This window comes from Balaenoptera borealis (assembly GCF_965194805.1).
Source record: "Balaenoptera borealis genome assembly, chromosome: 2".
In the NCBI taxonomy this organism is placed as follows: domain Eukaryota; kingdom Metazoa; phylum Chordata; class Mammalia; order Artiodactyla; family Balaenopteridae; genus Balaenoptera; species Balaenoptera borealis.
In genome coordinates, this window is record NC_138867.1 from 144,859,712 (window position 1) to 144,883,631 (window position 23,920).

General features: G+C 38.8%; 1 long non-coding RNA gene across 1 annotated transcript in view; it reads left to right on the plus strand.

Annotated features, from left to right (window-relative positions):
- LOC309623238 overlaps positions 1 to 23,920 on the plus strand; it is a 105,565-nt gene that overhangs the window by 17,456 nt on the left and 64,189 nt on the right. The window lies entirely within an intron of this gene.

A 23,920-nucleotide genomic window follows, 5' to 3' on the forward strand; every position in this document is an offset into this window, starting at 1 on the left:
TTCAAGTGCGAGGAGCCACACTGGTACATGAAGACAGGGAGATAATTAGGTGATAATTAGGTCCATCTTGGAGGCTGGCTACCAAAGTGGCTGACTAGCCAAAGTCTGAATTTTGTTTTCTTCACTTCTGGAGAGAAAATGGTCAGTGAACCACATTGGTGGTCTTTGAGATGTACCAAAGCTACCTCTTGCTCTCACCCCCAGCTGTGTGGCTGACAGGGTCTTGGTGCTCCAGCCGGGTGTCAAGCCTGTGCCTCTGAGGTGGGAGAGCCGAGTTCAGGACATTGGTCTACCAGAGACCTCTGGCACCTTGTAATATCAAATGGCGAAAGCTCTCCCAGAGATATCCGTCTCAACACTAAGACCCAGCTCCACTCAGAGACCAGCAAGATCCAGTGCTGGACATCCCATGCCAAACAACTAGCAAGACAGGAATGCAGGCCCACCCATTAGCAGAGAGGCTGCCGAAAATCACAATAAGGTCACAGACACCCCAAAACACACCACCAGATGCGGATCTGTCCACCAGAAAGACAAGATCCAGACACACCCACCAGAACACAGGCACCAGTCCCCTCCATCAGAAAGCCTACACAACCCACTGAACCAACCTTAGCCACTGGGGGCAGACACCAAATACAACGGGAACTACGAATCTGCAGCCTCTGAAAAGGAGACCACAAACACAGTCCCCAAAGCCAAATGAGAAGACACAGAAACACACAGCAGATGAAGGAGCAAGGTAAAAACCCACCAGACCAAACAAATGTGGAGGAAATAGGCAGTCTACCTGAAAAAGAATTCAGAGTAATGATAGTAAAGATGATCCCAAATCTTGGAACTGGAATGGAGAATAGACAAGAAACGTTTAACAAGGACCTAGAAGAACTAAAGAGCAAAGAAACAATGATGAACAACACAATAAATGGAATTAAAAATTCTCTAGAAGGAAACAATAGCAGAATAACTGAGGCAGAAGAATGGATAAATGACCTGGAAGATAAAATAGTGGAAATAACTACTGCAAAGCAAAATAAAGAAAAAAGAATGAAAAGAATTGAGGACAATCTGAGACATCTCTGGGAAAACATTAAACGCACCAACATTCGAATATAGGGGTCCCAGAAGTAGAAGAGAAAAAGAAAGACACTGAGAAAATATTTAAAGAGATTATAGTTGAAAACTTCCCTAATATGGGAAAGGAAATCGTTAATCAAGTCCAGGAAGTGCAGGGAGTCCCATACAAGATAAACCCAAGGAGAAACATGCCAAAACATATATTAATCAAACTATCAAAAATTAAATACAAAGAAAAAATATTAAAAGCAGCAAGGGAAAAACAACAAATAACATACAAGGGAATCCCCATAAGGTTAACAGCTGAACTTTCAGCAGAAACTCTGCAAGCCAGAAGGGACTGGCAGGACATATTTAAAGTAATGAAAGGGGAAAAGCTACAACCAAGATTACTCGACCCACCAAGGATCTCGTTCAGATTCGACAGAGAAATTAAAACCTTTACAGACAAGCAAAAGCTAAGAGAATTCAGCACCACCAAACCCTCTTTACAACAAATGCTAAAGGAACTTCTCTAGGCAGGAAACACAAGAGAAGGAAAAGACCTACAATAAGAAACCCAAAACAATTAAGAAAATGGTAATAAGAACATACATATCAATAATTACCTTAAATGTAAATGGATTAAATGCTCCAACCAAAAGACATAGACTGGCTGAATGGATCCAAAAACACGACCGGTATGTATATGGTCTACAAGAGACCCACTTCAGACATAGGGACACATACAGATGGAAAGTGAGGGGATGGAATAAGATATTCCATGCAAATGGAAATCAAAAGAAAGCTAGAGTAGCAATTCTCATATCAGACAAAAAAGACTTTAAAATAAAGACTATTACAGGAGACAAAGAAGGACACTACATAATGATCAAGGGATCAATCCAAGAAGAAGATATAACAATTGTATATATTTATGCACCCAACATAGGAGCACCTCAATACATAAGGCAAATGCTAACAGCCATAAAAGGGGAAATCAACAGCAACACAATCATAGTAGGGGACTTTAACACCCCACTTTCACCAATGGACAGATCATCCACAATGAAAATAAATAAGGAAACACAGCTTTAAATGATACATTAAACAAGATGGACTTAATTGATATTTATAGGACATTCCATCCAAAAACAACAGAATACACTTTTTCTCAAGTGCTCCTGGAACATTCTCCAGGATAGATCATATCTTGGGTCACAAATCAAGCCTTGGTAAATATAAGAAAATTGAAATCGTATCAAGTATCTTTTCCGACCACAATGCTATCAGACTAGATATCAATTACAGGAAAAAATCTGTAAAAAATAGAAACACATGGACGCTCAACAATACACTACTTAATAACCAAGACATCACTGAAGAAATCAAAGAGGAAATAAAAAAATACCTAGAAACAAATGACAATGAAGACCCAAAACCTATGGGATGCAGCAAGAGCAGTTCTAAGAGAGAAGTTTATAGCAATACAATCCTACCTCAAGAAACAAGAAATATCTCAAATAAACAAGTTAACCTTACACCTAAAGCAATTAGAGAAAGAAAGAAAAAAAAAAAAAACAAAGTCAGCAGAGGAAAGACATCATAAAGATCAGACCAGAAATAAATGAAAAAGAAATGAAGGAAACAACAGCAAAGATCAAAAAATCTAAAAGCTGGTTCTTTGAGAAGATAAACAAAATTGATAAACCATTAGCCAGACTTATCAAGAAAAAAAGGGAGACGACTCAAATCAATAGAATTACAAATGAAAAAGGAGAAGTAATAACTGACACTGCAGACATACAAAGGATCATGAGAGATTACTGCAAGCAACTATATGCCAATAAAATGGACAACCTGGAAGAAATGGACAAATTCTTAGAAAAGCACAACCTTCCAAGACTGAACCAGGAAGAAATAGAAACTACAAACAAACCAATCCCAAGCACTGAACTTGAGACTGTGATTAAAAATCTTCCAAAAAACAAAAGCCCAGGACCAGATGGCTTCACAGGCAAATTCTATCAAACATTTAGAGAAGAGTTAACACCTATCCTTCTCAAACTCTTCCAAAATATAGCAGAGGGAGGAACTCTCCCAAACTTATTCTATGAGACCACCATCTCCCTGACACCAAAACCAGACAAAGATGTCACAAAGAAAGAAAACTACAGGTCAATATCACTGATGAACATAGCTGCAAAAATCCACTGCACAATAATAGCAAACAGAATCCAACAGTGCCTTAAAAGGATCATACACCATGATCAAGTGGGGTTTATCCCAGGGATGCAAGGATTCTTCAATACATGCAAATCAATGTGATACACCATATTAAAAAACTGAAGGATAAAAACCATATGGTCATCTCAATAGATGCAGAAAATGCTTTCGACAATATTAAACACCCATTTATCATAAAAACCCTCCAGAAAGTAGGCATAGAGGGAACTTTCCTCAACATAATAAAGGCCATATATGACAAACCCACAGCCAGCATCGTTCTCAATGGTGAAAAAGTGAAACCATTTCCACCAAGATCAGGAACAAGATAAGGTGGCCCACTCTCACCACTATTATTCCACACACTTTTGGAACTTTTAGCTACAGCAATCAGAGAAGAAAAAGAAATAAAAGGAATCCAAATCGGAAAAGAAGAAGTTAAGCTCTCACTGTTTGCAGATGACATGATACTATACATAGAGAATCCTAAAGATGCTACCAGAAACCTACTAGAGTTAATCAATGAACTGGTAAGGTTGCAGGATACAAAATTAATGTACAGATATCTCTTTCATTCCTATACACTAAAGATGAAAAATCTGAAAGAGAAATTAAGGAAACACTCCCATTTACCACTGCAACACAAAGAATAAAATACCTAGGAATAAACGTACCTAAGGAGACAAAAGACGTTTACTCAACAAACTATTAGACACTGATGAAAGAAATCAAAGATGACACAAACAGATACAGAGATATACCATGTTCTTGGATTGGAAGAATCAACATTGTGAAAATGACTCTACTACCCAAAGCAATCTACATATTCAATGCAATCCCTATCAAACTACCAATGGAATTTTTCAGAGAACTAGAACAAAAAAATTTCACAATTTGTATGGAAACACAAAAGACCCCGAACAGCCAAAGCAATCTTGAGAAGAAAAACAGAGCTGGAGGAATCAGGCTACCTGACTTCAGACAATACTACAAAGCTACAGTAGTCAAGACAGTATGGTACTGGCACAAAAACAGAAATATAGAGCAATGGAACAGGAGAGAAAGCCCAGACATAAACCCATACACATATGGTCACCTTAGTTTTGATAAAGGAGGCAAGAATATACAATGTTGAAATCACAGCCTCTTCAATAAGTGGTGCTGGGAAAACTGGACAGCTACCGGTAAAAGAATGAAATTAGAAGACTCCCTAACACCATACACAAAAATAAACTCAAAATGGATTAAAGACCTAAATGTAAGGCCAGACACTATCAAACTCTTAGAGGAAAACATAGGCAGAACACTCTATGACATCAATCACAGCAAGATCCTTTTTGACCCACCTCCTAGAAAACGGAAATTAAAAAGAAACATAAACAAAGGAGACCTAAGGAGACTTAAAAGCTTTTGCACAGCAAAGGAAAACGTAAACAAGACGAAAAGGCCACCCTCAGAATGGGAGAAAATATTTGCCAACGAAGCAGCTGACAAAGGATTAATCTCCAAACTTTACAAGCAGCCCAGGCAGCTCAATATCAAAAGAAAAAACAAACAACCCAATCCATAAATGGGCAGAAGACCTAAATAGACATTTCTCCAAAGAAGATATACAGATTGCCAACAAACACATGAAAGAATGCTCAACATCACTGATCATTAGAGAAATGCAACTCGAAATTACAATGCGGTATCACCACACACAGGTAAGAATGGCCATCATCAAAAAAATCTACAAACAATAAATGCTGCAGAGGTGTGGAAAAAAGGGAACCCTCTTGCACCGTTGGTGGGAGTGTAAATTGATACAGCCACTATCAAGAACGGTATGGAGGTTCCTTAAAAAACTAAAAATAGAACTACCATATGACACAGCAATCCCACTACTGGGCATATACCTGGAGAAAACCATAATTCAAAAAGAGTCATGTTCCACAATGTTCATTGCAGCTCTATTTGCAATAGCCAGGACATGGAAGCAACCTAAGTGTCCATCAACTGATGAATGGGTAAAAAAGATGTTGCACATCTTCAATATAAAATGGAATATTACTCAGCCATAAAAAGAAATGAAATTGAGTTATTTGTAGTGAGATGGATGGACCTAGACTCTGTCATACAGAGTGAAGTAAGTCAGAAAGAGAAAAACAAATACTGTATGCTAACACATATATGTGGAATCTAAAAAGAAAAGGAAAAGAAACGGTTGGGAAGAACCTAGGGACAGGACAGGAATAAAGACGCATACATAGAGAATGGACTTGAGGACATGGGGAGGGGGAAGGGTAAGCTGGGACGAAGTGAGAGAGTGGCATGGACTTATATATACTACCAAATGTAAAATAGCTAGCTAGTAGGAAACAGCTGCATAGAAGAGGGAGATCAGCTCAGTGCTTTATGACCACTTAGAGGGGTGGGATAGGGAGGGCGGGAGGGAGACGCAACAGGGAGGAGATATGGGGATATATGGATACGTATAGCTGATTCACTTTGTTCTAAAGCAGAGACTAACACACCATTGTAAAGCAATTAGAGTCCAATAAAGATGTTAAAATTAAATAAATAAATAAATAATTTATGCCCCCCCCAAATTAAATCTTTTTTAAAAATAAATAAATAAAAAACAGCAATCAATGACATGGAACGCTAAACCTAAGTATTTTCAGTACTATAGTAAATGTAAATGGATTAATATCTCCTATTAAAGTGTAATTTTTTATATTATGTGCAACTAAATTTTTTCACAATATACAGGTAAAATAAAAGAATTACATTAGAAAGGAGAAAACATTCCATGTATTTAAAAACAATAAAACAATAAGCATATAATATGCATCTTAGATATAAGTAGTCTTTAAGTTCAGAACAATTTGTCATTATTGTAATTAGTATTATTATACCAATTTCTTTAAAACATTTCAATACTTGTATTTGAAAAAATATTTTAATATTTTTTCTTCTCTCTTTTGTGGTCTAATACATGGTAAGTATTTAGGTGCTAACATAACTTAAAAATATATTTTGCTTTTTTTACAGCCGAACAAAACTGAATCAAGAAGAAATAGATAACTTGAACATACTGATCACTAAAAGCAAAATAGAGGGCTTCCCTGGTGGCGCGGTGGTTGAGAATCTGCCTGCCAATGCAGGGGACACGGGTTCGAGCCCTGGTCTAGGAAGATCCCACATGCCGCGGAGCAACTGGGCCCGTGAGCCACAACTACTGAGCCTGAGCGTCTGGAGCCCGTGCACCGCAACAAGAGAGGTCACGATAGTGAGAGGCCCACGCACCGTGATGAAGAGTGGCCCCCGCTCGCTGCAACTAGAGAAAGCCCTCGCACAGAAACGAAGACCCAACACAGCCAAAATAAATAAATAAATAAATAGAATTTTTAAAAAATAGAATCTGTAATTTAAAAAAACTCCCTACCAACAGAAGTCCAGGATCAGATGGTTTCACAGGCAAATTCTACCAAATATAAAAAGCAGAACTTACACTGATTCTTCTCAAACTCTTCGAAAAGATTGAAGAGTAAGGAATACTTCCAAAGACATTCTATGAAGCCTCTATCACACTGATATCAAAAACAGATGGGGAGGGGGGACTTCCCTGGTGGCACAGTGGTTAAGAATCTGTCTGCCACTGCAGGGGACATAGGTTCGAGACCTGGTCTGGAAAGATCCCACATGCCATGGAGCAACTAAGCCTGTGTGCCACAACTACTGAGCCTGCACTCTACAGCCCACGAGCCACAACTACTGAGCCTGATAGCCACAACTGCTGAAGCCCACGCACCTAGAGCCCATGATCTGCAACAAAAGAAGCCACCACAATGAACAGCCTGCACACCACAACGAAGAGTAGCCCCCGCTCACCGCAACTAGAGAGAGCCCGAGCACAGCAACGAATGCCCAATGCATCCAAAAACAAAGAAAGAAAGAAATTTACTTAAAAAAAAACCAAATAAAACAGATGGGGACTTTTCTGGTGGTCCAGCAGTTAAGATTTCGCCTTCCAGTGCAGGGGGTGCGGGTTCGATCCCTGGTTTTGGAGCTAAGATCCCACATGCCTCACAAACAAGAAACCAAAACATAAAACAGAAGCAATATTGGAACAAATTCAATAAAGACTTTTAAAAAAACACAGAGAAAGACACTACCAGAAAAGAAAACTGCAGGCCAATATCGTTGATAAATATAGATGCAAAAATTCTCAACTGAATATTAGAAAACCAAATCCGACAACACATAAGAGGATCATACACCATGACCAAATTTGATTCACCCCAGTTTCACAAAGCTGTTTCAACATATGCAAATCAATCAACATGATACACCCCATCGACAAAGGAAAAACAAGAAACAAACGATCATCTCAATAGATGGCGAAAAAGCATTTGAAAAGCTTCAACATCTATTCATGGTAAAAACACTTACCAACGTGGGTACAGAGGAAACATATCTCAACATAATAAAAGCTATTGATGACAAACCCACAGCCAATATAATACTCAATGTTCATAAGCTGAAAGCCTTCCCGCTAAAATCTGGAACAAGACAAGGATGCCCACTCTCACGTCTTCTCTTCAACATAGTATTGGAAGTCCTAGCCACAACAATCAGACAAGAAAAAGAAATATAATCTAACCAAATTGGAAGGGAAGAGGTAAAGTTGTCATTATATGCAGATGACATGATAATATATATAAAGGAAACCCTAAAAATTCCACACAAACACTACTAGAACTGATAAACAAATTCAGCAAAGTAGCAGGATACAAGATTAACATATATAAATTGGTTGCATTTCCTGGTTTTTCTTTCTTTTTTTTTTAATTTATTTTGGCTGCATTGGGTCTTAATTGCTGTGCACAGGCTTTCTCTAGTTGTGGCCAGTGGGGACTAGACTTTCTTGTGGTGCGCAGGCTTCTCATTGCAGTGGCTTCTCTTGTTGTGGAGCACAGGCTCTAGGCATGCAGGCTTAAGTAGTTGTGGCACATGGGCTCAGTATTTGTGGCTCACTGGCTCTAGAGTGCAGGCTAAGTAGTTGTGGCACACAGGTTTAGTTGCTCCACGGCATGTGAGATCTTCCTGCATCAGGGCTCAAACCCGTGTCCCCTGTATTGGCAGGCGGATTCTCAACCACGGAGCCACCAGGGAAGTCCCTGGTTGCATTTCTTTACACTAACAATGAAATATCCAAAAGGAAACGTAAACAAGCAATCCTTTTTTTAATGGCATCAAAAAAATAAAATGCTTAGGAATAAACCTCACCAAGGAGGTGAAAGACTTATATACTGAGAACTACAAAACATTAGTAAAGGAAGCTGAAGATGATTCAAAGAAATGGAAAGACATCCCACGCTCTTGGATGGGAGGAATTAATACTGTTAAAATGGCTATACTACCCAAAGCAATCTACAGATTTAATGTGATCCCTATCAAGTTACCCATGACATTTTCCCCAGAACTAGAACAAATAATCCTAAAATGTATCTGGAACCATAAAAAGTCAGAAATGTGAACACAATCCCCAGCAAAAAGAACAAAGCAGGAGGCATAACCCTCCTAAACTTCAGAAAATACTACAAAGTTACAGTAATCAAAGCCGCATTGTATTGGCACAGAAAGAGATACATGGATCAATGGAATAGAATAGAGAGCTAAGAAATAAACCCACACACCTATGGTCAATTAACCTTTGACAAAGGAGGCAAGAATATACAATGGGGAAAAGACAGTCTCTTCAGCAAGTGGTGTTTTGAAAGTTGGAGAGCCGTATGCAAATCAGTGAAGTCAGAACATACCCTCACACCATACACAAAAATAAACTCAAAACGGCTTATATGCTTAAATATAAGATAGGACACCTTATAACTCCTAGAAGAGAACATAAGCAAAACATTCTCTGACATAGGTCATACCAAAATTTTCCTAGGTAGTTCTCCCTAGGCAGTACAAATACAGTAAGTCACCTACATACGAACCTTCAAGTTGCAAACTTTCAAAGATGCAAACGTCCATTCGCGTGTCCAATCATGTAAGTTAGTTCACGTGTCTGGCATACATTGTCACGTGTGTGCTTCCTCTATATGTGGTTGTGCTTTTGTGTACTTTACAGTACTGTATAGAGTACAGAAGTATAGTACCTTTATTTCAAGCCCAAGATGTCTGGAAGCAAGCGTAAAAGCAGAGGTGATGTAGCTGGTACTGTTAAGAAGCGCCAAGCGATAATGACGGAAAAAAAAGTGAAAGTAATTGAGAGAGTGGAGCGAGGCAAAAAGATGTTAGACATCGCTCATTCTTATAACATGAATCATTCAATCATTGGCACGAACCTAAAGAACAAGGACAAGATCATGGAACATGTGAAGTCTGCTGTGCCGACGATGTTGACAAAATATCCAAGAAGCATGGAAAAGTGATGGAGGAGATGGAGAAACTTCTCAGTGTGCGGATGCAGGATCAACATCAGCGCTGAGTCCTACTCAACTTAACGCTGATTCAAGAGGAAGCTAAAAGCCTTTATGAAGACTTGAAGAAGAAACACGGCAAAGAATCAGAGGGCACATCTTTTAATGCCAGCCATGGCTGGTTTCATCGGTTCAAGGCTAGAGCCAGCCTTCACAATGTAAAAGTAAGTGGAGAGACAGCAAGTGCAGATATGGTAGCTGTCCAGGAACTTCCAGAAACACTTTGAGAAATTATTGATGATGGTGTGTATTTACCCAACCAGGTTTTTAATGTGGATGAGACACAACTGTACTGGAAGAGGATGCCAGACCGAAGTTACGTCAGTAAGGAGGAAAAGTTGATGCCGGGCTGTAAAGCAGCAAAGGATAGGCTAACTGTTGTTTGGTGGCAATGCTTCTGGTGAATTGAAGCTGAAACCTCTCTTAGTTTATCATTCACAGAACCCAAGAACCCTTAAAAACATAGCCAAGGGCTCTCTTCCTGTTGTGTGGAAGCATAACCCCAAATCCCGGATTACACAGGCCACGTTCCAGGACGGGTTTTGCCACCACTTTATCCCAGATGTAGAGAAATATTGTTTGGAGAAGGACGTTCCAGCAAAATATTCTTTTGCTGCTCGACTATGCTCTGGGCCACCCCCCATTCATGGATGACTTTCATCCCAACGTCAAAGTACTGCATCTGTCACCAAATACTACGTTGCTCATCCAACCTATGGACCAGGGCGTTATAGCGACTTTCAAGAAATATTATTTATGTCACACTTTTTGTCAGGCAGTAAAGGTAAGTGACAAATCAGGAACAACCTAGGGACAACTTTGGGAGGACTATAACATCTACAAGACCATAAAAAACATTGACTTTGCATGGTGTGAGGGTATGGCGGTCACGATGAATGGGGTTTGGAAGAACCTTTGCCCACAGTTTGTTCATGATTTTTGTGGATTTGAGAAGGTAGATCAGAAGTCCGAAGAGGTCTTCAGCAACGTAGTGACCCTCAGCGAGAAGCTGGAGCTAGATCTGCAAGAGGACGATTTCGCTGAACTCCTTGCTGTGCAACATGAGGAGCTTACTGATGGAATTGGAGGCCCAGAGAAAGGATGAAGAGGGACAGGAGGAAGAAAAAGTAACTGAAGAACTGAAGAGATTCACGACACAGAAAATGGCAAGGGAATCTTCGTTATTTGAGAAAGCACTGTTAGTTTTTGAGGCACAGGACCCGAACCTAGAATGGGACCCAAAGGTGGCAGCAGCCATTCAGATTGCAATCCAGTGTTACCTTGTCATCTATGATGAGAAAAAAAGAGCTACTACCCAGACATCAATGGATCATTCTTTCAAGAGGGTAGATAGAATTAAATCCAGCAAGGAACCAGAACCTTTGCCATCAACGTCAGGTATGAGTGAAATTGCAGCTTACCCTCTGTCTCCTACTGCTGATAATCCTTCACCCCTACCATCTCCCACCTCCCCTCCCTCCTCCAATCAGTAACTCTGCTCGCCTGTTCCCTTGATGCCAGCCCGAGTATCCCAGCTGTTGTACTGTATTACTGTACTTTTCAAGTTACTGTACTGTAAGATTAAAAATGCTTTCTTTGTTTTTGTGCTTGTTTTTTATGTATTGTTTGCGTGAAAAGTATTATAAACCTATTACGGTACAATACCATATAGCCGACTGTGTAAGTTGGGTACCTAGGTGAACTTTGTTGGACTTACAAACAAATTGAACTTACAAACGCACTCTTGGAACAGAACTTGTTCATATGTAGGGGACTTACTGTAAAAGCATAAAAGAAACAGGAACTAATCAAACTTATAAGCTTTTGCACAGCAAAGGAAACCATAATCAAAATGAAAATACAACCTATGGACTGGGAGAAAATATTAGCAAATGATGAGACTGACAAGGGCTTAATTTCCAAACTCTACAAACAGCTCATACAACTCAATAACAAAATAACAAATAACTCAATGGAAAAATGGGTAGAAGACCTAAATAAACATTTCTCCAAAGAAGACATACAGAGAGCCAATAGGCACATGAAAAGATGCTCATCATCACTAATTAGTAGATAAATGCAAATCCAAATTACAATGAGGTATCACTTCACACTGATCAGAATGGCCATCATTAAAAAAAAATCTACAATTAACAAATGCTGGAGGGGGTATGGAGAAAAGGGAACCCTTCTACACTGTCGGTGGCCATGTAAGTTGGTGCAGCCACTATGGAAAACAGTATGGAGGTTCCTCAAAAAAACTATAAAGAGAGTTGCCATATGATCTAGCAATCCCACTTGTGGACATATATCTAGACAAAACTATAATTCAAAAAGATACATGAAACCCTATGTTCATAGCAGCACTATTTATAACAGCCAAGACATGGAAACAACCTAAATGTTCATTGAAAAATGAGTGTATAAAGAAGGTGTGGTATACGTATACAAAAGATATTACTCAGACATAAAAAAGAATGAAATAATGCCATTTGCAGCAACATGGATGGACCTAGAGATAATGATACTAAGTGAAGTAAGTCAGAGAGAGAAAGACAAATACCATATAATATCACTTATATGTGGACTCGAAAACAGGACACAAATGAGCATGTCAGCGAAACAGAAACAAACACACAGATATAGAAAAGAGAGTTGTGGTTGCCAAGGAGAGAGTGAAGGAAAGATTGGGAGTTTTGGAATAGCAGAAGCAAACTATTCTACATAGGATGGACAACCCACCAAGACCTACTGTATAGCACAGGAAACTATATTCAATATCCTGTGATAAACCATAATGGAAAAGAATATATATAGATATATAGATATAGAGATATAGATATAGATAGATATATAGATAGATAGATATGAAACTGAATCACTTTGCTGCACAGTAGAAATTAATACAACAATGTATAAAGGCTGCAGAGGGTGTGGAGAAAAGGGAACCCTCCTGAACTCTTGGTGGGAATGTAAACTGATACAGCCACTATGGAGAACAGTATGGAGATTCCTTAAAAGCTAAAAAATAGAACTACCATATGACCCAGCAATCCCACTACTGGGCATATACCCAGAGAAAACCATAATTCAAAAAGATACATGTACCACAATGTTCACTGTAGCACTATTTACAATAGCCAGGACATAGAAGCAACCTAAATGTCCATCAACAGATGAATATATAAAGAAGATGTGGCACATCTATACAATGGAGTATTACTCAGCCATAAAAAGGAACAAAATTGAGTTATTTGCAGTGAGGTGGTTGGACCTAGAGTCTGTCATACAGAGTGAAGTAAGTCAGAAAGAGAAAAACAAATACCGTACGCTAACACATATATATGGAATCTAGAAAAATGGTACTGACGAACCTAGTGACAGGGCAGGAATAAAGTCACAGATGTAGAGAACGGACTTAAGGACACAGGGGGCAAGGGGAGACAGGGATGTAGTGAGAGAGTAGCATTGACATATATACACTACCAAATGTAAAATAGCTAGTGGTAAGCTGCCGCATAGCACAGGGAGATCAGCTCGGTGCTTTATGTCCCCCAGAGGGGTGGGATAGGGAGTGTGGGAGGGAGGCTCAAGAGGGGGGGGATATGGGGAATATATGTATACATATAGCTGATTCACTTTGTTGTAAAGCAGAAACTAATACAGTGTTATAAAGTAAGTATACTCCAATAAACATGTATTTAAAAAACCCACAACATTGTAAATCAACTACACTTGAAAATATTTAAGTGCAAACAATTTTCTGAATGTAAGTTTTACTGTGTGTGTGTGTACCACAGGTTCAATATATATGAATTATGTCAAATTGATTACATTGCTTTTCAAAATAAAGAATTTTTGATATTTTACATCAGCTTCATGTTATAAATGCAGAAAAACTATATTATTTTTTTCTAAAGTTCAGAAATAGCCATTTTGCTCATTCGGTATACTATAAACCATTAACTATTAAAAAGGGATTCGTGACCTCTTTCTTCCAAAGAAATATTTCTCCACTCACACAAGTTTAATAGAATGTTCCACCATGAACTGACTTCCCACCTTAGAGACACGAGATTTGCATCCTGAAATCTCTTTCTTGCAAAAATGTCCAATTATCATCCTAGCATTACAGAAAAGAAATGCTTTTTTCCAGATCTCAAATTCCATACAACTTTAGTCAAGACATCATGTATGTTTTTTTTTCCACACACACACAGACTGTATTTTATTTTTACAAGAGATAAATCAACTGACACCAAGCACTGTAAATGGATGACCACAACAAAAGCAACAATGATTGCAATTACCAAACACGAAACACACTCATACTATGTCATAATATTGACATTCAGTCCATTAATCCTCCACTGTAACAGCTCCTTTACTTTGCAGTGAAAGACATCATGCATTTTTAAATAATCAGCACTCACCTGAGGTCTTTAAAAATCAACATAAACATAATTTTGTGTTCTCTTTCATTTACTCTGGTTTTAAGTGGTCATTTCTAAACGAAAGTATTTAAGTATGTTAACGTCATCTTATAACATCATATTTCAAATGACTACCGTGTCTCCAAAGATGAAATATGAGGAACTCACAATTAGGCTCTCCAAAGTTTTGCTCTCTGAATGTGTATGACCCTTCTGCTGAACTCCACACTGTTCATTATTCTCTGAGAATATTCTTTTTCTTGTATGGCCATCTCACATGCTCTTTCATTTCATGAAGTTTTTTCCTACAATGTTATGCCTAGTTTATTTCTGAGAATATGCATTATTTCAGAATGATATTTATAGACACAAAGACTTCTCTATAATTCCCTGAGAGTTTCAAGAACTCCTTCTTTTTTTTTTTAATACCTAGATTCTGAAGCACTCCACAAAGCATTACTAAACTTGCATTTACATAAGTATCTACATATTAATCACACATTAATGCATTCACAATTGTATTATGATTTATTGCTAATTTTGGAGCTGTCTTATTTACCACCCTCTTGGAAATCACTTTAATATTTGCACTTAGGACTTGAAAGAGAATGGATAAATAAAAACCTGAAGAATATGCAAATACAATTTATATATTTCTCATAAAATTAGGTGATTATCTAACCTTTATCCAGAAAAAAAGAAGAGCCCAGATACTCTGCAGGCATGATCCTCGAGAATGTGTGGTCTTCCAGCAGGAAAACATGCAGTAATCCATGTGGCAGAGTTTACCTGTGACCAGCTGGGGTTAGTGACCTATGCATTCCTTACATGCAACATATCAGGAGTGGAAAAAGGGAATTTGTCCGTTGTGGCAATAAGTATAATGAAGATTTGTAGCAGGTCATGCTCATATGTTCAACACAGGTACAATCAAAAGTTTGCTCAATTCTGGTAGATCTAAGTCTGTATCTGTTACCTTGTCTTTAACGAGGAAATGTCAGAACTGACTTACCAAAAAAAAAGTGTTTTGTTTGTTTGTTTGTTTTAATTAGAGTCACGGTGAGTAAGGCAGAGTTCAGAACAGCTAATGTGACTTAGTGATTCTCTCATCAGGAAATACAGTTTCTACTTCCCTGTTTATTCTCCAAATCCTGTAGTAAGTAAAGTTTCAATGAAAGATAAATCTACAGCGTGAAAAGAAAAGAAAACTTACATGTGTTGATAAGGTCATTTTGACAGGTTTTACCACGTATGTCAGTGTTCCTGGGGATGGACACAAGCCAGAGCTCCCTACTCTGACATTTTCACTGATGTCATTCCCCTTGATCCTCAATTTGAAAGTGGATAAAAATGTTTTCTATGCTTTCTTCTTTAAGAAATTAAATAAAGAATGCTTTCTAGACATGATCCTCTAATGATTTGCAGTCAGTGGTCATCAACAGAGGAAAAGCACAGAATCTCATCCCCACAGAAGGGTGACATTCAGTCAGGTAAGAAAATTCTCCCCGAAATCAGAGCTTCATCTTTAACATGCAATCAAAGGCTTTCACAGGTTCTTCATCACTCTGCACTCAGCCCTACCATATGGGATTGGCTCTGAGAATCTCACATCAGATGACTGACAAACATGTCATAGTACACTGATCTGGTACCAGATCCTGCCTCTCTTAATGATCTCCCACAGGGACATTGGAATATTCTAGGATATTTCCTGGAGCCCTCTATTCTACACAGGTACACTTCCAAGTAGAAACAGAAGCTTGGATTCTCACTGGGACCCCTGCTCTGTCCAACCAACCTCTCTAGAAATATGATGTTCTAATCTCTCCTGATTAGAACATTTCAAGGTCTCTCCCTGTGCTAATTTAGTAAAGGTAAAAGAGAAACAAGAAAGAGCAAACTATGCAGGGAGCAATATATAAGATTCCTTTACTTAACGTATTTATCTGATATACCCAAATACTGAGAAATATAGATTCATTTCATAATGTTCAAGAAAAGAGGAGGAGGAACCTCCATGCCAATAGTATATATAAAATGGAATCAATATTGCATAAGCTCCAGCTTAAGCTTAGCTACGAGGTACTAACCCTTCTCATAAAGAAGCAATAGTTCTCCATCATTTGAAGCACACTGAGGACTCAGACAGCTGGACACTGAAGGTGTAGCCTCCTCACTCGAATTCTGTACCTGCATCACAGAGCAGTGAGATATTCCCAAAGAATTATTAAGGATGAGGGGGGGAGGCGAAATAAAAAAGATGAATCCATAGTCTGTCCTACCGTCTGTTCTGTTGGATATTACCACCATCTTGGCCCAATATGACCTTCCCACTTTTCTCTGGGTCTCCCTACTTTCCACCTCCATCCTCTCATTATATCTTACCTACACTTGGGAACGACTCTAGTTTTTCCACTTATCTTTATCAACAAGTAATCCAAATAGCAACTGTGTATATAACTCCTTAGAAACCTCAGGTCTGACTCAGTAATAATACATGACCTTCAAAGTCCAAAGTTTTCCTAATTCCCTTTATTATTTTTTTTTCTAATTTCCATGTACTTACACTCTTAAGACCTCCACTGCTCTCAGGTTCATCTTCCCTGCAAAATCTGTCAACCTAGACATAGACTTAAGTACCACCCTCTAATTATCTCCTAGGGAATCCAGTTTTTAAAAAAGCCTCAGCAAGCCTTATGGACTTTATTAAAGACTCTTTAAGATAACCCATGGGAGATAGCAGCACACCCACAGATATCTATCTAATACACCCTCAGAGTAATTTTTTTTCTCTTTTACAAAGTCTCTTCTGGCCAATGAAGACTCTCAGCTCTTCTTCTTCAACATATGCAGTGTCTCACCCTTCTGATTGCTCTCTGCTCTATCCCAGGTCCACTCCCTTTCCTGATATTACATTCTTTCCCAATTTTGTATGTTGGTAAAATCAAATAACATAAAATATAACATGTTAGTTATTATAAAGTGCACCGTTCAGTGATATTAAATGCATTCATATTATTGGGCGATCAACATCACCATTTATCTTTCTAATTCTTTTCTACGTTTTAAAACCGTAACTCTATATCCTTTAAATATAACTTTCCTTTTTGTTCCATAACCACCTGAAAAGCGTCATTACCCTCCCAATTTCTGTGGTTTTGACTACCCTAAGTACCCCCATAAAATTGAAATAAGTAGTTGTATTGTTATGACTCACTAAAAGTCACAAAAATGGCATTTTTGGTAGCTAAATTTCCTCAAGATTCATCCATGTTGTAGCATATTCCTAGATCTTTTCCTTCTTAACACTGAATAATATTGTATTATATGGGTATACCACACTTTGCTTATCCAGGAACTAGTGGATGAACACTTAGGTTGCTTTCATATTATAGCTACTGTGATGATTACTGCTCTAAACACTGGAGTACAAATATTTCTTTAAGACCCTGATTTCAATACCTTTGGGTATACCTCATAGTAAAATTCCTGGATCATGTAGTAAGTCTATTTTTCAATATCTGAAAAATTGCCATACTCTTTTGCAAAGCAGCTGTATCATTCTGCATTCCCTCTGACATAGCACAATGGTTCCAACTCCCTCACATCCTCACCAACAGTTGTTTTCTGCTTGTGTATGTGTGTGTGTGCTTGTGTGTGTATGCATGCACACAAATATATAAACATGCATTTAGTGATATGGAGCATCTATTCAAGTGCTTAGTCATTTGTACATCTTTTTGAAGAACCATCTATTCAAGTCTTTTATCCATTTTTGAATCAGGGTGTTTGCTTTTTGTTCAGTTGTAGGAGTTCTCTGTATATTCTGAATAGAAATCTCTTGTCAGATAGATGGCTCTGAAATATTTTCTCCCATCTTGTGGGTTGCCATTTTATTCTGTTTACATTTCTTTGATACACATTTTTTTTTAACTTATGTACTGCAAATTGTTTATTTTTTTGTTAGCTGTACCTTTGTTGTTCCTTCGTTTCATATGGAGGAAAACACTGCCAAATCCAATATCATGAAGCTCTTGTCCTGTATCTTCTTCTAAGACTTTTTATATTATTAGGTCTTATATTTAGTTTCTTGATACGTTTTCATTAATTTTCGCATATGATGTTAGGTAAGGGTCCATCTTCCTTCTTTTGCACGTTGACCACAAGACTTCTCAGCACCATGTGTTGAAAATACTATCCTTTCTACTTTGAAAAGTCTTGGCAACTTGTCAAAAATCATTTGGCCATATATCAGGGTTTATTTCTGGGTGTTGTATTCTATTCTATTCTATTGGTCTTGAATAAGGGAGAAAATAGTATAACCTATCCAGGTTGATGAAGAACATAAAGAAAGACCAGGACTGAGAATTAGGAGGGCAATATAAAACAGCAGGGAGTAAAAGACAGTGTGAGAGAAGATCTTGTATTTGCGAGTTCATGGAAATAGGATCATGCTAAAACCACTAAACGCCTGACTTTGAACAATACGGTAAATGTGCCAGCAAGAAACATAACACTTACCCATCTCTGGGAAATATAGTATGGGCATAAAGATAAACTACACACAAATATATTAAAAAGGGAAGGGTTTTCATGGTGTGAGAATATTGTGGCATTTGAAATACAATTTACTTCTGTTCTACCATTGTCTCTAAAATTTATCAAAGTGTATATACAAGCAATTCCAATTCTGGTAATGTGCTTGACAGGTTTATATATGAACTTCAGTAGAGCAGTAAATGTACATTCATAGTAGGACTGTTCCCTAAACCAAAACACAAAACACAAAAACTGCAAAGACTAGAGTTCACTTTGTCAACACACATACAGATGCAATGATGGTTAACGGTCCGAAAACAGAAGGTGAGCATGGGTGCAAGAGGTTAATCCCCAGGCTGGGGTGGGGTGCAGAGTTTGAGGGTAACACAAGTAGAAAAGGCTTTTGTCCTATCCTTGATTTTTGAGGTATGGAAATTCACAGGTCACTACCTTCATTTCAAACTGAATGAATGTACTATTCAATTTTTTTAAACAGGCGAAGGAAACATGAGTGATAATAAATTTCAAACTGTCGCTAATCAAATAAGATACTAAGAAAACTTAAATAATATGATTTAAGAATGAAGTAGAGAGATTGTCCAACATGGTAGCATTCAAAGACCCAGAGCTTGATGCCTCTCATGGGCACACCAAAGTCACAACTGTTTACAGAACAGCAATTGATGAAAAAGGCCGGGACCTACCATAAAAGATGTTTTACAGCTAAAGATATAAGGAAGGCACCTCGACAAGACAGAAAGGAAGGGCAAAATCTCAGTAGAGTCAAGACCCATACCACCAAGTGGGTGGCCCACAAATGGGAGAATAATTACAATTTCAGAGGTGCTCCCAGGTAGCAAGGGGTATGAAGCCAACATCAGGCTCCCAAGCCCAGGGATCCTGTTGTGGAAAGAAGAGTTCCTAGAAAGTTGGGCTTTGAAGACCAGTAGTGCTTATTTTCCAGAGAGCCAGAGGGTTGTGGGAAATAGAGATTCCACTCTTAAAAGATGCTCACAAAATCCCACATGATCTGAGAATCAGAACAGAAGCAGTCATTTGAAAGGATCCCGGGTCACACCTACCTCCTGATCTTGGAGAGTCTCCCAGAGAGGCAAGAGGCAACTACAGCACAGCCTCAGGGACAGAGACACTGGCAGCAGCCATTCGGGGGAGCTCCTTCTACCTCGGGGACGCTGGTACCAGCAAGCATAATTTCAGAATCCTCCCTCTAGCTTATCAGCCTCAGGACCGAGCCCCACCCATTTCCACCAGACTACAGACACAAGTACTAGGATGCTGCAGGCCAAGCAACTAACTGAGCAGGGGCATAGCCCCATCCACCAGCAAACAGGCTGCCTTCAGATCCTCTCAGTGCACAGCTGCCCCTGGACATGGGTCCAGCCACCAAAAGCCCCAGGACCAGCCTCCACACCTCAGTGGACAGGCAACAGCCCCAGAGTCCCTGGCCCCTCTGACAAGTGAGCCTGCTCTGGCCTTGGAGTCAGCCTCACCATCGGCAGGTGGTAACTGCACAGGGACTGGATGGAGCTTGGACCTACCCAACAGCAAACCTGCTTTAGCAGTGGGATCAGCCTCATACACCAACAGGCACACACCAGCTCCAGGAATACCACAGCCCAGCAGCCTGTGTAACCAGGCCACTTAATTGCAGGCCAGAAGCAGCCATGGACTCAGCTGGGTCCTGACCCTGCCCATCAGAATGCCAACACAAGATTAGGGATACCCCCGGCCCTGCAGAGAGCTGTGTCAGGAACAGTGATCCAACACCAACTCTGTGGCTCCTGGGCCCTGCAGCCAGAACGCAGAACCTGTCTCTTCCTCCCAGTAGCCAGCATAGCCCCAGAACCAGTGACTGGGCACTAGCCCTGATATCACCTGGACTGCAATTCTACCCATAAGTGAACCAGCACCAGATTTGGTGTCCCCCAGAGTTGTGCAGCCAGCTGCCTTATGATTTAGTCTCACCAAGCAGCACAGACAGCCTCCATACAAGGCAGAGCCTGGCAAACAAGCAGTCTGGGGGCAGCCAAGCCTACCAGACCACCCACAGTAGTCAGCCCACCACAGCAGAAGAGCCCAAGCAGCCCACATAGGGGGTACACCTAGAATATATAGCTCTAGTGACCAGGGGAGAGGGGGCTGCTGGGACCCATAGGACAGCTCCTACAAAAGGCCACTTCCCCAAGGTCAGGAAATGTAACGAACCTACTACACACATAGCAATAAAAACGGGAAGTTAAGAAAAATGAGGTGACACAGAAACACGATCCAAATGAAGGACCAAGATAAGAATTCAGAAGAAGAACTAAGTGAAGTGGAGATAGCCAGTCTCCTCAACAAAGGGTTCAAGGTAATGACTGTAAAGATGATCAAAGAACTCAGGAGAGGAATGGACGACCAGAGCAAGAAGTTAGAATTTTTTTAAAAAGACTTAGACCATTAAAGAACAACAAAACAGAGATGAGGAATACAATAACTGAAATGAAAAATACATTAAAGGAAACTACTGTAGACTAAATGATACAGAGGAATGAATCAGAAAACTGAAGGACAGAGTACTGGCAATCACTGAAGATGAACGGTAAAACAATAGATTAAAATGAAATGAGGAAAGTTGAACAGACTTGTGAAACAACATCAAGTGTACTAATATTTGCATTATACTGGTCCCAGAAGCAAAAAGGAAAGACAAAGCAGTGTAGAACATACCTGAAGACATAAGAGTTGAAAACTTCCCTAACCTGGGAAAGAAAACAGACATCCAAGTCCAGTAAACACAGTAAGGCAAAAACAGGATCAACCCAAAGAGGACCACACCGAGACTCATTGTAATTAAAATGGAAAAAAATAAAATAAAGATAAAAAGACACTATTAAAAGGAGCAAAGGAAAAGCAACAAGTTACAAACATGGGAAATTGCATATAGTTATCTGCTGACTTTTCAGGATAACCTCTGCATGCCAGAAGGGAGTGGCATGGTATATTTAAAGTCATGAAAGGGAAAAGCCTATAAGCAAAAATACTCTACCCAGCAAGGCTCTCCTTCAGATTTGATGGTGAGATCTAAAGTTTTACAGAGAAGCAAAACTAAAAGAGCTCAGCATCGCCAAACCAGCTTTATGAGAAATCTTAAAGGGGCTTTTCTAAGTGAAAAAGAAAAGGTCACGATTGAAACATAAAAATTAGGAAAGGAAACTTACTAAAGGAAAAACCTCATTGGTTAAGGCAAATATTCAACAAAGGTAGTAAATCAACCATGGACACAGCTAATAGGAAGGATGAAAAAAAACAGTAATAAAATCATCTATATTCACAATAAGAAGTTAAGGGACACACAAAACAAGTAGATGTAAAATATAAGGTCAAATTCAGTAACTGTGGGGGAGCAGAGTAACAATGCAGGGTTGTTAGTGTCCATGTGAAATTAAGAGCTCAGCAACTTAAATAATCACACACACACACACACACACACACACACACAAAACTGAAAGAAATCCCAACATAATATTAAAGATAGTCCTCACATCACAGATGAAGGGAATAAGAGGGGAAGAAAGGAACACTGAAGAAATTAAAGAGGGATTCTAAAAATACCCAAGACAAATGAAAATGAACACACAATGATCCAAAATCTATGGGACACAGCCAACGCAGTTCACAGGGGGAAGTTATAGTGATACAAGCTTATTCTTAGGAATCAAGAAAAATATCAAATAAACAACCTAACATTACACCTGAAGGAATTAGAAAAAGAAGAAAAAACAAAACTCAAAGCTGTCAGAAAGAAAAATTAAGAAAACTATACCATATGCAATGACATCAAAAAGAATAAGATACCTAGGAATAAACACACCTAAGCAGGTAAAAGACATGTGCTCAGAAATCTATCAGCCATTGGTGAAAGAAGTTGAAGACAACACAAAAAGATGGAAAAATATAGCATGTGCATCGACTGGAAGAATTAATACTGTTAAAATAACCATACTACCAAAGACAATCTACAGATTTAATGCAATCCCTATCAGAATACCAAAGCATTTTCACAGAACTTGAAAAAGTGATTTTAAAATTTGTATAGAAACACAAAGACCCCAAATAGCCAAACAATCTTGAGAAAGAACACAGCTGGAGGCATCACGCACCTTGACTTCAGACTATACTGCAAAGCGACAGTAATCAAAGAGAAAGGTACCAGAGCAAAAACAGACACAAAGATCACTGGAATAGAATAGAGATCCCAGAAATAGGCCCATACACTTATATTTAATTGATTTATGACAAAGCAGGCAATATGGAGAAAAAACTGTCTCTTCAATAAGTGGTACTGGGAAAACTGGTCAGCTACATGGAAAAGAATACAATTAGATTATTTTAGCACACCATATATAAAATAAAAGCAAAACTGAATAAAGACCTAAATGTAGGACCAGAAACCATAAAACCCCTAGAGGAAAATATAGAACATTCTTCAACATAAATGATAGCAACAGTTTTAGGTTCAGTCTACTAAGGCAAATGAAACAAAAGCAAAAATAAACAAATGGGACTTCACTAAACTTAAAAGATTTTGCACAGCAAAGGAAACCAAAGACAAAATGAAAAGACAACCTGCTGAGGGAGAGACAATATTTGCACGTGATAAGAGGTTAACATCAAAAAAGATGACCAAGCAAGGGTTCATACCTAAACTACAGAAACAGCACATACAACTCAATATCAAAAAAACACCCAAAATCTTTTTTAAAAAAATGGGAAGACCTAAATAGACATTTTTTCCAAGGAAAAACTACATATAGACAGCCAGAACTCACAAAGATGCTAAACATAGCTAATCGGCAGTAAAATGCAAATCAAAACTATGAGATATATCACCCCAGTCTTGTCAGAATGGCTGTCATCCAAAAGATCACAAATAACAAAGGTTAGTGAGGATGTGGAGAAAGGGAAACTCTTGTACACTCTTGATGTGAATGTGAAGTAGTGCAGCTACTGTGGAAAGCAGAATGGAGGTTCCACAAAAAACTAAAAATAGAACTACCATAATATCCAGCAATTTCACTGTTGGGTATATCAGAAGAAAACAAAAACACTATTTCAAAAAAAATAACTGCACACCAATGTTCATAACAGTGTTATTTGCCATAGCCAAGATATAGAGTCAAACTAAGTGTT